Here is a 15,045-nt window from a genome sequence, read left to right as displayed (position 1 = left end):
AGAACCTACTCTACCAACCACAAAGAACTGGAGGAAAAGATATTGTGAGATTTATCTCGACATTCAACTCCAGAAGTAATGAGATATGGAATGCCTTGAACAAACACTGGCAGGTTCTTCTCCTGGACCATACCCTCTCCTCCTATATTCCCCGTAACCCGATGATCACTTATAGACGGGCTCAGAATTTACGCGATAGACTTGTTCATAGTCATCTTTTTAATAAGAAAAAAACTTATATATTTGGATCAAAAGGCCCCTTATGGGGATGTAGACCCTGTGGGTCATGTGTGGCCTGTCCAAACATTTGTTCTGAGAAGGCATTTACTAATGCGGATAAATCTAGGGAGTACACTATAACTCACGCCATTACGTGTACAACAACAGGGGTTATCTATAGTGCTAGATGCCCCTGTGATAAGATATATATCGGCATGACTACTAGGGAGCTTCGTAGACGAACAAGGGAACATGTTTTGGACATTATAGCAGCCAAAGAATCAACCAATTTGGACGAACTGAAGACCTTACCCCGCCATTTTAAAAAATACCATGAGTGTGATGCCTCTCTCCTCAAGGTTAGTGGAATAGACCGGGTCTATGTGGGGATTAGAGGCGGAAATTGGAAAAAGGTCCTTGCTCAAAAAGAAGTGAAATGGATTTTTACTCTTAATACCATGGTACCTCATGGTCTTAATGAATCCAATAGCTTTGTTCCTTTCCTCTAAATATACTCTCTCTCCCTTTTGTACTCTGCTTTCTCAGCTCTTTTCCTTTCCCTTGCGGCCTCCTTTTCTTCTTTTTCTTTTCCTTTTCTTTTTCTTCTTCTTCTTCTTCTTTTTCTATCAAGGCTGGTGGTAACTTTTCTGTTTTTTATTATTTTTATCGGTTCACTATATATATCTTTTATTTTTATTATTTTTTATTGTTGTTGTTTTTTCATGCTGTTTTTATTATTTGTTACTTATTCATCTTTCTTTTGTTCATTAGTTCTTTCGCCTACCTGACGTATTCCCTGAGGATTTCCATTTTGCCATGAGTTGAAGTGAAGAAATATACCATTATGCTTTATCTCAAATTATTCACTGGGATGGACTGCAAGCGTGCCACAATATGAACACACACATTTTATTATGACTTTTTTACTTTTTTTCATGTTTTTTATATGTACGTTTCATGCTCTTTTTTGTATTGTTTCACTTATCACGATCACTCCACGTTCTCATTTCTGTGGGCGTGGACATAATATCCATCAGGTGTACAGCGTTTCACCTGTCTTATTTATTTACCTACATATCATATTGTCTTGTGTTTTACTTTCACCTATATCCTCATTCACATTTTCTATATTTATTATTTATTTTTATTTATTTTTCCATTGTATTATTATTATTTTTTCTCACCCCCCTTTTTTTGTCATTTTCCTTCTCTTTTTGTGTCCCCCATTCTTTTTTTGCTCCTCCAGACACGCTCACACTCTTTTTTCTACATTCTTCTGTCTTTTCTTCCACACTTACCTATACCACTGTCTCTTTGCGTTCAATGTTGACACGCACCAATCTTCTGCAGATATCTTTCTCCCCTCTCCGCTATTACTTTCTCTGAGTTTTTTTCATTACCTCACTTCCGGTTTGCGTTCCACATGCATCCCGGATGTTCTGATTGTGTCACTTCCGGGCGCTGCTGCGCTCCAACGTGACACGCACGCCAGCACCGATGCTGCAGGTGGACGGCGCTCTGATGAGACGCGGTCTCCTGACAGATCGCTGCTTGGCGCTTTTTTGCATAGAGCTATGCTTCCGTCCTTATGACCTTCTCCTCATTGGCCAATTGCCCTATTTATACCCCCTCCTCATCCCTCTTCCTGTATCCTGGTAAAAGCCTACGGCGAAACGCGCGTCGGACCTGTGTGGACTCTGAGGGACTTTCAGGTAGCTCATTCGATATACTTATGTCTCTTTTCTAGTACCTTTGACCCCTGTACCAGCTGTCTTACCTATTAACTTATTGATCCCTTTTCTATATGGTCTGTGTATTTACCCACTTGGGACATTTTTTGCACTTTTGCACTTTACTTGAATGATGGTCTCCATATGTATTTTTACCTCAGGCTGACTTGGGTCACTGTGTGACATGATTTATTTATTGATTTATGCTTCTACCTTCCCTCAGATGCCCATTTTTCTGTTTTCTTTTTTCCTCGTTTGTACTATTGGTCTTTATGTGTTTTTATGAATTCTTCAATAAATGCTTATTTTATATTGACCATGAGTCACATTTATAGGTTCTTTATTTAATAAGGGATATCTGGTCACCCATTATTCTGTTTTCTTGGATTTATTTACAGTTTTGAAATGGTGACGAAGATGTTTAGTGCTGACGATGATGCCATTATCAGCATGACTATTCCGGTGATTTACATGCTGGAGCACACATTAAACAGAATTCAGAGTCAGGTGGTGGGACAAGAGGAGGTGGAGGAAGTAGAGGAGGAGTCGTATGCGGAAGGGATAACATCTCCAAGGTCCACACGGTCGGCAGCACCAAGGCGGCAGGCATGGGAGGGTGGGGGAGAGGAATTAACCAGGGTGCATGGTAGCAGCCAAACTGTTGAGGAAGGTGCAGGAGCCGAGGAAGAAGTGGAGGATGAACTGGCGATGGGTATGGAAGACTCATCAGATGAGGGAGACCTTGATCACATTTTTGTTGTGCGAGGTTGGGGGGAGAGGGCAGAGGTAGGAAGCATGATTCTTACCTCGCTACCAACACAACAAGGACTTGGTCCTCCTGGATGCGCAAGACACATGAGTGCCTTCTTGCTGCACTACCTGCAACATGACCCTCGGATTGTCAGAATTCGAAGTAATCCCGACTACTGGGTTGCTACACTCTTAGATCCCCAGTACAAAAGTAAATTTGCCGAAATAATTCCTGTCATAAAAAGGGATTTACGCATGCAGGAGTATCTGCAGATGCTGTTGCAGAATCTTACATGTGCTTTTTCACAAAACACCAGTGGCGCACGTAGTGAATCTCACAGTTCTAACTTGCCAACCGTGGGACTGTCAAGTCTTCATCACTCAAACCGTAACAGTAACACAGTATCTTCTGGTAACAGCAATTTTGTGGAATAGTTTCACCACTTTTTTAGACCATCCTTTGCAAGGCCACAGGAGACAAGAAGTCTGACACATAGTCAACGCCTAGAGAGGATGGTACAGGAGTATCTCCAAGTGAACATCGAAGCCATGACTGTGTCACTGGACCCTTGCTCATTTTGGGATTCCAATCTGGAAAAATGGCCGAAGCTCGCCACTCACGCCTTGGAGATCTTGTCTTGCCCTGCAGCCAGCGTTCTCTCTGAATGTGTGTTCAGCGCTGCTGGTGGTGTGCTGACAGATAAGCACACGCGGCTGTCCACTGAGAATGTAGACAGACTCACGTTCATAAAGATGAACAAATCATGGATTCGCAAGGACTTTTCTACCCCTATGTCATCCTGGGGAGACTAGAAGCTTGAGGATTTCGTAAAATCACCTCACCAACCATTTTAAGTAACTCTGGGGCAATTGATGCCACTTAACCCTAGAACGCATGACCATAAAAATCTACACTTTCACATACCTGGGACCTTTTAGGCCCGTGTGCAAATAACATGGAATAACTCAAATGACAAACAACTATATACATGAAGAATACCTAGAGTTTCAAAATTCTAACTAAAGTAATCTTGCAGAAAATAGAAAACAATTAACAGGGCGGGCCTGCGAGGCCCCAGGTATGCGTTCTAGGGTTAAGTGGTGTCTGTGCCACAATTTTACGAAAAAAATGGAGACTCTTTTTGGAGTCCCCTTGCTGTGTCTTACGTGACGTTGGCATCGTCAATTCCAGGTGGGTTGGGTCGCCCCCCCCCTTTTAACTGTAAGAAACTACATACACTATGGCTTGGGGTAACACAGATGGTTGAGTGTGAAGAGCTGTTTACTCAGAGGTCTGCTCCAAAGCTTCAGTGTCTGCTAGTCAGCGTAGAATTTTTAACTGCATCTAGCCTAGGCAATACTTTGGGCATAGTAGCCCAGCTGCGAAGCAAGCTGCACCGCCTGTGTATCTAATAAGAATTTTTAAATGCATCTAGCCTAGGCAGACTGTGGGGACCCCCAACCAAACCCAGACGCTCAGCCCCCCTACCGCCCCCCTTTCATTGACAATACAATAATGTAACTCTTACAACTGGAGCGGTGAGGATCAGTCACAGCTTTATTAACTCTTTATACTCATTCCATTAGAAAGGTATTTTATTTCTAAAATAATTCAGCTTGTTGCAGCATGCCCTGGGTCTCCACTCCGGCAAGTTGGTAACTCTCCAACATGTCCTTTCTATTTCCAGGCCACGGAGGATCCTGTGTACTCGTATGCAGGACTCTGACCCCCACCCATCACTCTTAACGCTTGTTCCACTCCGTCCTGGGGTCCTGACAGGAATATGTCCAGTCCAATATCCATTAAATGAACACCGTCGGGCCGTATAAGGCCTGCTTTATCTCCTTCCAGTTGTCGGTGTCGTATCACTACACCGCCTCTGTCTCTTCTAAATTTTGCCATCCGAATATTTATTACCCGCCTTGTCCGTTCGATGGCCGTGATGTCTTGCGCACCTTGCCATACCGCTATCGGCACAATCTCTGACCATACTATAGCTACTTTTGTGAAAAATTCTCTGAAACGCTCAGTGTCTAGTTTTATTATTGCCATTAGTTATGCGCTCTTGTGATGACCTAGGTCGTTTCCCCCGGCCTATATAACTAAGATGACCAGACCTCTTACCTCTCTCCCTACCTTGATTACCTCCATTAGCACCTGTGGCCATAGCTGGCCTCTAATACCTCTCCAGTTGAAATATGTGTTATGAAACTCTAATTTCCTCCCGCCTGGGCGGACTTTCGCCCTTTTTTCTGCCCAATATATATACGAGTGGCCTATCACCCACACTGTTGGCTTAGCGTCACCTGTAAAAGAAACAAACCACGTTAGGATAACAAGTCCGGTCTTATGTATCTCGCCAAACACGTGGATCGCCATCTCCCTATCCTCTGAACTTCCTTTTCTGACAGTCCTGCTCTTGCTGCTTCCGTGGCCGCGCCTATGCGGAATGAGTGTGTCCCGTAATCTTTGGGGTGGTTCCCTGCCGATGTTATGCATTTATGAAATATAGCTTGGAACTGGTATCTTGATAATGGCGTTCCATCAATGTGTGATAGGAAGAAATTACTTTGTGATCTGATGGTTATATATGTTTTTACTATTGTTACCCGACTCAGTGTACCGTTTGTGGGTTGTAGAAGTACCCAAGTGCCCCTGCCCGCTGGAACCGTTTTCGATTAGCGTATGCGTAGACGTATTGCATTATTGGCTATGACTACGTCCTGGTGTAATAAGCCTCCACTGGTGGTAATTTTGGATTGAGGGACTAATTCGCTTATGCATAGCGCCCCGAAGAAGGCGATCACAAATGCAGTAGACAGTAGTGTTGCTTCAAATTGTGAGTGTCATGTTAATGGTGTTAGGGATATGATGTGAGAAATCAGTTTTAGTGACACGGGACGGGACGTCTACACTCCTGACTTGGATGACCCCTTTTCCACCCTTTTATGGATTGTCTGATAATGAATCTTTGTCACATCTCCCCAATTCAATAGTTGGAAGTGAAATGCTACTCCGGTCAGACACCGCTGCGCTGACGCCCCTGATATGCCCCTCATCATTAGCTGGTGGAGAAATTCTATGGTGACTTGTGATCTGGCTTGTTCACATTGGTCAACCCGTCTGCCTGCTACTAGTCGTGTCCACTCTTCCCATGCCTTACCGTATGCTTGCCATGTCGACGGGGCAACTGACGCTCTGATTAATGGCATCAACTATTCGCCACTAGATCCCATAGGGAAGGTGGGCAACTGCTGCCCGATGGGTGGGCGTTGGGGAAGAGCTCTGTGAAAATCTGCCAATTGAATTGTTATAAAGCGTTAGCAGCAGCTTTACACCCCTCAGCATAGTGGCTAGCGCGGACCCATACATTGTGTTTTAGGCACAGGAATGCTAGCCGGCGTAGTAGGCCTAGCACTGGGAGAGACGATGATGCCATCTTATTAATGCAATGCACTAGGCTGGTGTTTTTTGTTATGAAGCGTATATTTTTGTTAGCCAGGCGCGCGCCCCATATTTCTATTGCTACCACTATTGGGAAGAAAAATAATTTTCAGGGCTAGATGCAGCTAAAAATTATTATTAATTTCAAAGCTGGTGGAGCTTGGTATAGATGGCCTAATACAATGAGTACCACACACTGCTACAAGCCAAAATATTTTTTCAGAGCTAGATGCAGAAAAAAATTATATTGAATTTGCAACCTGATGGAGGTCAGTATAGATGGACTAATAGAACAAGTCCCACACACTGCTAGAAGCCCAAATATATTTTCAGAGCTAGATGCAGAAAAAAAATATATTGAATTTGCAACCTGATGGAGGTCAGTATAGATGGACTAATAGAACAAGTCCCACACACTGCTAGAAGCCCAAATATTTTTTCAGAGCTAGATGCAGAAAAAAATTATATTCAATTTGCAACCTGATGGAGGTCAGTATAGATGGACTAATAGACCCAGTCCCACACACTGCTAGAAGCCGAAATATTTTTTCAGAGCTAGATGCAGAAAAATATTAGATTGAATTTGCAACCTGGTGGAGGTTAGTATAGATGGACTAATAGAATGATGCTATGCCCAAAAGGTTTTACTTCACTAGGTGCAGTAAAAAAATTGGTATTCTATACACAGGTGGTGTAGCTTGCAACACAGATAGGCTACTCCACTGACTAACACACTCTGCAATAGGCCAAAAAGGATTTGCTTTGCTAGATTTAGCCAAATGCTGTGAAAAAAACTTGCACAGCACTGGCACAGACCTGCCTGGCAAAAACTGATAGGAACTGATGTAACTTAGTCCTGAAAAGGACTGCAATTACAATTAGTCTTTACTCCCAACCTATCTATTTAAGAGCACATACCTACCTGATAAAAGTCGTAGGAAATGATGTAACCTAGTCCTTAAAAGGACTGCAATCACAACTCTTCCCTACTCCCAAGCTATCTGTAGATTTGTGCGAAAAATGGCTTGAAATTAACAAGGTATAGCGCACACAGCAACAGCGGTGCCGTCTAACACGCAGCTGCAGCAGTGAGAAAATGGTGGCGACGGGGAAAATGGCTGGGTCTTCTAGAGCAAGGACATGTGACATACACTGCCAATGACACATGCCCTTGCTTGTGTGAAAAAAGCACTTCGCTCCGTGTGTGCTCTGCTGATAGGCTGACAGATTGCACCTCCCCACTGTAAATGCGAGAAAGAGAAAAAAAAATGGAGATCTTCATTATTCCTGCAGAGATCCATCCCCTGCCCCTCCCCCCGCCCCGCTGTACACTCAAACTGCGCATTAACATTAATTTTCAGCATTACTGAGAAAAAATCCAGTTATGATTTTGGTGCACGAACAGTTATCGAACATAACCTTGAACAGCCGAATTTTTTTCAAATCGTTCGTGTTCGCGGAACGGCTCGAACACCGCCCAAAACAGCTCGAATTTGAGATTGGCGAACAGTTCGAGTCGAACACCGCTCATCTCTACTAGTGACTCCTCAATCCTGGGTAATGGGTATGCATCTTTATGCTTAATGCGGTTAATTTGCCTGTAGTCTACACACATTCTCATGGTGCCATCCTTTTTCCTTACGAGAACTAAAGGAGCTGCCCAGGGGCTACAACTGTCTCTTATCACCCCAGCCTCCTTCATCTCTCGTAACATCCCTTTGGCATTTTGGTAGTGTGCAGGGGGTACAGGCCGGTACCGCTCTTTAATGGGTGGATGGTCTCCCGTGGGGATATGGTGTTGAACCCCTTTCACCTGCCCGAAGTCAAGTGGGTGTTTGCTGAAGACCCTTTCATACTCCTGGACCACCCGGTATACTCCATGTTTTTGGTGCTGAGGGGTGGAGTCAGTGCCCACATGTAGCTTCTGACACCAGTCCTCCATCTGTCCCTTGGAGCCATTATCCTCCGCCGGTTTGGATGGAGGTAAGGGTTCCACGGTTTTTATAGAATTGTTGCTGACGGTGAATAATTTGGCAAGGGTAGCATACCAGGGCAAATGGACTTCTTTCTCCCCAATATTTAGGATGTGGACTGGCACTCTCCCATGGCGGACATCAACCACCCCCCTGGCTGTCAAGATGGTGGGCCTACTGTCAGAGTATACGGGCTCTACCAGGGCCTGGTAATCTCGACCCCTGAGACTGATTGCTGCCCAACACCATATCAACATTTCACTTCTAGGGGGCATGGCAATGGGGAACGGGTCACTCATCCTGACACTGCCAATTTTACCACCAGACAGTTCTACCTGTTGTCTTCTCATCAGGGCTCTGATCTCTCTCTGCAGAACCCGCTGCTGACTGGAACTGGCGGTCTCCGCAACCTGCTGTAACAAGACAATAATTTCTGAAAGACAATTTTCAATGACATTAGTGCCTAAGGTTATCATGGGATGACTTTTTTGGCGATCAATGTCAACAATTATCATTCCTTGCGCTGGCAATTCCACCTTGCCAACCTTTATGGTCACTTCTTTATACCCCACTTGAGGTACAGGCTGACCATTGCTGGCATAAATGCTTAAATGTTCATCTGGACGACGGGTAATGTTCGAATCAGTCCAGTATCGCTTGTAGGGAATGTAGGGGATAGTGGTCACCTGGGATCCAGTGTCCAGCAACGCGCTCATTGGGATGCCGTCAAGCACGACAGGTAGGACCGGTTGTCCCCCCACATACTTGTCTCGCCAGTTGTGTGGGCCTGGTGGTCTTACTCCTGGGGGTTGGCCCTCTGCCCCAGGTTTTGCTCGTTTAAATTACAGTACCTTGCATAATGTCCTGGCTTGTGACAGCGGCGGCAGATGGGTTGCCCGTCCTGGTCATAGCGGTCACTGTTCCTCCCTCTGGTTGGTGGAATCCTCCTCTGTCGTCGCCACGGGACGTCCTCCGGACTGGAAGCCAGCTGGATCTTTTCCTTGGGGGACACCTGCAAGGACTGCACAGTTTTGGTTATTGCTGCTACACTTTTAGTCAGCTCTTGGACCTGAAGGTGCAGGTCTGTAGACGGATCATTGTCCAGAGTCTGTGCATCAGCTCCCACAGGCTCTGGGGAAAAGGGTGCCACCTCCTGGTGGTAGGTGATAGCTGGGCGCCGGTGAGACGTAGCGCCACCTGGTGTTGGTTCACGCAGCACCCGGATGGCTCTGTCTTTAAATTGTGCAAAGTCCAGATCAGAGCCATTATGCGCAGCTGTGTCCGGTGAGCGCTGGACAGTAGACCCTCAATAAACTGCTCAGTTAACAGTCTGTTCTCATCTCGCACACTGTCGGGGTCTACCTGTTTGATGGCCCTCAGCGCCTCCTGCAGGTTTAAAGCATAGTCCCGTACACTGTCCTGCGCCCGTTGTTTGCACCCATAAAACTTCATTTTTATCTCAGCTGTAGTACGGGTGTCAGAGGTGTCCTTTAGGCGGGCCGGTATCTCTTTCACAGTCCCTTTGTCTCTGGCTGACCAGGACTTCACTTCTCTCTGGGCTGCTCCAATTAACTGGCCTATGAGGATGCTCACTTTCTGCTCCTCGGACAGGGGGTACACTTTAAACAAGCTGCTCAATCTTTCTTTAAAATCACTCAGGGTGTGTTGCTCTCCTGAGTACTGGGGCAACCACGCCGGCCCCGGTATATATGGCATGGAGAATGGCATTACCGTGGCAGCGGTCGCGCTTGCGGCTGAAGTTCCCTCCATATTGGGCGTCTTCCTCCCCCCTAGTGAACCGTGGCCTACCTTCTTTCACTTTGCTTCCATAGGCTGCAGTTCCGCAGGCGATGGTCTCCTTTGAGCGCTTGTTGGGGCTCCTTCCAGGACCTAGCGCTGCGTCAGTGCGTGAGGCGGGGCTTGGGTTTCGGGTGCTTCCAGCGGTAACGCCCCTCTTCTTCCCGCGCGGCGACCCGGAAATGACGGACAATGGCGGGAAACAGCGGTATTTGGCGGGAAAACTTCACCACGGTATGTGACACAGTTCGTGAAGGCACACAGTACCCGGTGGTAACGGGCACGTAATCCTGCCGACTACGCCAAAGTTGACGCGCCCCCTGGGCCGTGGGGTACCCGGAGCCGGGCCTGTAGATGCTGGGAGTTGTAGTCACCGTGGCGGTGACCCCGTCCGTGACCCAGGTGGTCAATCCGAGGGTAGTTTACGTATAGGTTTATAATGTCCGACTATGCCACCTGTGGAGTGCGCTTAATAGAGACCGCCGCTGCGGAACAGTCCTCTGAAGCTGATGGGTTGGAAGCAAGGGTGGTATAACTCCCCACAGGAAGAGTGTAGCTTCAGGGCAATGTGTGTGGATGATGGTGGTTGTGCAGGGTGGCGCGGTGCAGAGATAACCACAGAGTCCATATAGTGCAGTCCCAGGGTCTTTACTGGTGGCAATTAGACAGGCCTGGACTAGAGTACTGGCTAGAGATAAGTGTCTGGTCAGTCTGGGAGCAAGCATAGAGTCCTCCTGGACAGGGGGAGTTGTAGGCCTGCCGTTCAAACTATACTCTTTGGCGATTCTGCTTTTAGCTGTGTTGTAGCCCACGTCCCTGAGTGTAACGTGCTGTGCTAATCCGTATGGCTGGCAGCTCAGGCCTTGTGGATGCCTCGCTCCTCCTTGACGGTACTGGTCCCTCGGGGCTGCTGAGCCTCCGGGCATCTGATGGGGCCTGGAGACCTGCAATCTCCCGCCCTGCAGTATCTGCTGCTGGGCCTGAAGTATCCCACAGCCTTGGACTCCGGTGTCCGGTTCCTGTGTAGCTCCAGCTAGGACGACCTTTCTCCAGCTCCAGTCCCTAGCTCCTCTCTCTTCAGTGTCCTAAACTCGACTCCTGCACTAAGCTAACTAACCCCGCCTCTAGATCCAGTTGCCAAGGGGAGGAGCTCCCCTTGCTGGCCTGGAGCCAGGAAAGTGTTGCATGTATAGCAGATCTGGGCAACGTGCGGCCCGCGGGCCACATCTGGCCCTCTGGCTGTTCCAGTCCGGCCCGCGGACCGAGACAGCCGAAGGGCTGATAACAGTGGCCCACGGGCCGCACTGCACCGCACGCCGTCACCGCTCGCCGTCACTGCCCGCCTGCACACCGTCACCGCTGTCTCAATCCGTGGTCTCAATCCGCGGTGAATGCATTGGTGGAGGAGGGGCCGCCACTTCCCTCTTCCACCAATCAGCGTTAGAAACAGCTGACACAATGGCATCAGCCTGCACACTGTGGAGAGTCAGTGCAACAGAGACAGGAGCGTAGGGAAACGGGGAGTGAAGTAAGTATATGCTGGACACAGGGGGGGCTTTAATGCTGGACACAGGGACGGCTTTGCTTTGATGCTGGACACAGGGGGGCTTTAATGCTGGACACAAGAGATGCTTTAATGCTGGACACAGGGGGGGCTCTCATGCTGGACACAGGGGGGCTCTCATGCTGTACATAGTGGGGCTCTCATGCTGGACATAGTGGGGGGCTCTCATGCTGGACACAGGGAGGGCTGTCATGCTGGACACAGGGGGGTCTCATGCTGGACACAGGGGGGGCTCTCATGCTGGACACAGGGGGCTCTCATGCTGGACACAGGGGGGGCTCTCATGCTGGACACAGGGGGGTCTCATGCTGGACACAGGGGGGTCTCATGCTGGACACAGGAGGGACTCTCATGCTGGACACAGGGAGGGCTGTCATGCTGGACACAGGGGGGGTCTCATGCTGGACACAGGGGGGCTCTCATGCTGGACGCAGGGGGGCTCTCATGCTGGACACAGGGGGGGCTCTCATGCTGGACACTAGGGAGGGCTGTCATGCTGGACACATGGGGGCTCTCATGCTGGACATAGGGGGGCTCTCATGCTGGACACTAGGGAGGGTTGTCATGCTGGACACAGAGGGGCTCTCATGCTGGACACAGGGGGGGGCTCTCATGCTGGACACTAGGGAGGGCTGTCAGGCTGGACACAGGGGGGGCTCTCATGCTGGACATGGGGGGCTTTAATGCTAGACACTGGGGGGCTTTAATGCTGGACACTGGGGGGCTGTCATGCTGGACACTTGGAAGGGCTGTCATGCTGGACATGAGGAGGCTCTCGAGCTCTCATACTGGACATGGGGGGGTGGGTGGTGCACATGCTGGACTTGGGAGGGCTGTGTGGGGCTCATGCTGTACATGGGGGGCTGTGTATGGCTCATGCTGGACATGGGGGGGCTGTGTGGGGCTCATGCTGGACATGGGGGGCTTTGTGGGGCTCATGCTGGACATGGGGAGGCTGTGTGGGGCTCATGCTCATGTTAATATTAATATTGAGCAGAATTAATTTCAGCCTATTGGTTCGGCCCTCCCCAACAGTCACGGTCTCTCATGTGGCCCCTCGGGAAAATTAATTGCCCACCCCTGATGTATAGTGTACCTGACCAGGAAACCCCTGCTTGCCTCCAGACATGGCATTACTTCTTTTGAGGGAAGCAATACCACTGTGGCAACCAGACCCTTGAGGTGCCACAGAGAGGTCGCATCACTGATGTGACCGCTCACCAAACCATCCGGATCGTCGTGGGACATCAGCATTAATGGATTATCGGCAGACAGGTGAGAATGAGTTTGATTTTTTAATTTTATTTTATGGTTAATAAATAATTTTATGGTTAATAAAAGGGTAAAAGGGGGTTATTGTGGGGGGTGTTTTTTTTCAATTAAAGGAACCCTGTCATCAGGATTTTGCTACGTAAACTACAGGCATTGTCAGGTTAGCGCTGTTACACTGATTAAAATGATACCTGGGTTGAAATAATCCATCTTGTAGTTGTTGCTTAAACTGTGTTTGCAGTTTGGAATTAATGAGATGCTTGTGGCTGGGTTTTTATTTGGTGCTCTGGCCTCATCATCATCATTCTGGCTTAAACTTTCAGTGACCTGCCTCCTATCCTAAATACTGCGCTTGCGCAGTTAATATTGTGGACTTTAAAAACATTTTTTTAACTCCTGCAAAATGTCGGTGGCGCATGCGCAGTAGCATGTATCCCTTGCCGATAGATGCTTTTGCTCATGTGCCGCCACCATTTTGTTGGAGCTAAAATAAAATTTGGCTCCAGAAAAAAAATGGCGGCAGCACATGTTCAGTAGCATCTATCGGCAAGCGATGTTCTCAATCTGCGCAAGCGCCGCCCACCAGTGGGTGGGGCATGCACAGATTAAGAGCATCGCTTGCAGATAGATGCCACTGCGCATGTGCCGGTGCCATTTTGTTGGAGTAAAAAAAAATTGGCTCCAGCAAAATGGCGGCCGTGCATGCGCAGTAGCATATGTCAACAAGCGATGCTCTCAATATGCCGCCCACCAGTGGGCGAGGCTTATGCAGACTAAGAGCATAGCTTGCAGACAGATGCTACTGCGCATGCGCTGGTGCCATTTTGTTGGAGCAAAAAAAAAAAATTGGCTCCTGCAAAATGCCGGCGGCGCATGCGCAGTAGCATCTATTGGCAAGCACAGTATTTAAAATAGAAGACAGGTCACTGAATCATGTGTAAATTCTTGTAAAATCTTAAAATATCCTGTCTTAATCATAAAGTAATGGCTGAAAAGCTTAGGAAAACATATATATTTTTTTAATTTATCTGCTCTGCTGCGGAGATATTAGCTTGTAATGTTTAGGTTATAATTTATAAGTCCAAGTGGGCGTTACCAGAGATTTTTCAAGGGGGCGTGTACATTGTATTTCTTCCCCTGCATGAGGTTGACCAATTATAAACAGGCAGCAATATACAATTGAAAAAAACAATGCCCCCACAATATCTTAGAGCAGGTTTCTAAGGGTAAGACATGTAATGTCATAGTCTGCTCTCCTCACTGCTCTCACTGCAGGCCTGTATGTAATTACAAAGTGCTGGGAGTAGAGCAAAGCAGAGATTATTAATACCTTCAGCTTTCATCTCACTGCAGTTATTGTGAGGAAAGGAATAGTACAGCTGACCTGACCGCACTGTGAGAGGGGTGCTGCAGCTGCAGACGTGTTTGTAATAAGACAAACTTCAGCTCTGCGTGAGATAAAAGCTGGATGTATATATAATCACACTCATAGTTCTGTAGTGATATCAATGAGATTAGACTGTCATTACATGTCTCACACTGAGAAACCTGCTCCAAGAAATTGCCGTAATGTTATTTTTTTCCCCAGTATGCTGCTGCCTCCCTTTGATGTGTCAAGTACAAGCCCTCAGTGAAAAAGCTATTATGCCCCCTTAGACTTAACATAAATTATAACTTAAACTTAAAGGAGTTGTCCACTACTTTTTATTATGCCCCCAATGTATCCCTCCGGGGCCCATAAGGGTTTTTGTAAATATCTTCTGTTGCAGTTACCGCAGTCACGTGACCCCAGCTGCAGCCGGCTCTGACATCCGCTGATGTCACATCATGGTTACGGATGCAGCCGGGGGTCTCTGTCTTCTGCGTCAACGGTGGATGCTGGGTTGTGGGCGAGGTTACCTCACGCGTCACACACGGCATCCACCGAACGCTTTCCCTCTCCTCATTCATTGGAAAAGTGCGCTGTGAATGCCGGGTGTGACGTGGGGTAACCCCGCCCAGAACCCAGCATCCACCGCAGGGACCGCGTCACTGATGTCACTCCTCACTTGACGTGACATCAGTGGCGGGTCACGTGATGCCTGAGAGCGGCCACCGATAGCGCCGCTCACAGGCAGTAACTGCAACAGAAGGTATTTACAAAAAACCCTAAGGGCCCCGGGGGGATACATTGGGGGCATAATAAAAAATTGTGGCCAACTTCTTTAACAAAATAATATCTCCGCAATGAGAAAGGAGAAATTAAAAAATAAAAACTGCCATCAATTCATCAAAGTGTTTATGCTAGAAATCTGA

Source organism: Phyllobates terribilis, unplaced genomic scaffold (genome assembly GCF_046119375.1).
Source record: "Phyllobates terribilis strain yellow unplaced genomic scaffold, ASM4611937v1 Scaffold_5__5_contigs__length_657084704, whole genome shotgun sequence".
Lineage (NCBI taxonomy): Eukaryota > Metazoa > Chordata > Amphibia > Anura > Dendrobatidae > Phyllobates > Phyllobates terribilis.
This window is presented reverse-complemented; position numbering follows the sequence as displayed.